This window comes from Papio anubis, unplaced genomic scaffold (assembly GCF_008728515.1).
Source record: "Papio anubis isolate 15944 unplaced genomic scaffold, Panubis1.0 scaffold1940, whole genome shotgun sequence".
NCBI lineage: Eukaryota > Metazoa > Chordata > Mammalia > Primates > Cercopithecidae > Papio > Papio anubis.
Window position 1 is genome coordinate 8192 of NW_022161956.1, and position 1081 is coordinate 9272.

Sequence of the window (1081 nt, forward strand, 5' to 3'; positions counted from 1 at the left end):
AGTCTATGCACTATTCCCCAGTTACACTGTAATTATTCACATGTATGTATATCACTAAATTGACCTAGGATGGCATTTGTTTTTTATTAGAAATGAGGTTTTATATGTCAACAGTGAGTATCTTAGCCTGTGAACATAGCAATGCATCCAGATTAAGTAAGGGTAGCTACACCTCAATGTGTAACAGCATTTCTGGAGAGCATTGAATTCCAGTTCAAATTTAGTTCGTAAGTTCCCCTTCTTATAATCGCATCTGAGTTCCTCATTCTCTATGACATCCAAACACCTCCTCACTTTTCACCTACCCTAGTTGTCTTTCCTGACCAAGGGTTGTGGCCCAGTAGCCGCAGGCCTCAAGCAAGGCCTCCATCCCATTGAGGGTGGGTATGGGCCAAGGCAGTCAGCCTCACATAAAGGCAGAGTTCTGGAGGGTGTGAAATAATTCCAGGGTTATTAGCTCTGTTCTTTTCTTTGGCTGGCATTTCTCTGATCTTTGTCCACTCCTATCTCCTTCTAGCTCCAAGCAGGATTCGCTTCTCCCTTGGTCCACGCTACTAGTACAGTCTCATTCTCACAGAAAGGAAATGTGACAAACACTAACATAAAAAGCCTCCCTCTACCTCCCCATTTTCCTACCTCCATCCAAAACACAAAAGAATATTCCATACAAAGCTCATTGTAAGAGGACTCTAGAAATATTTCCAGGGAACTTCTTGTTCCCATGGATGCTTGTGACAGTCAACAGCCCAACTCAATCTCTCTTGTGTGTATGAACGCATGTATGTATGTGTAGGCAGAGATACATGTATAACTGTATTCCTTTATATCACATGTTGCACTAGCCAGCCTACTAGAAGATACTCTCAATTCACACACAGGGCAGTGCCAAAGAACTTAAAATGTACACAATAAGACAACATGTAACTTTCTAGAGGTAACATTTTCAGTTCATAATAGTTTCAATTGCTTTTGTTTTTTTTTTCTTCTTGTTTGTTTGTTTTGTGGTTGTTTGTTTTCTGAGACACAGTCTCGCTCTGTCACCCAAGCTGGATTGCAGTGCCACGATCTCGGCACACTGCAA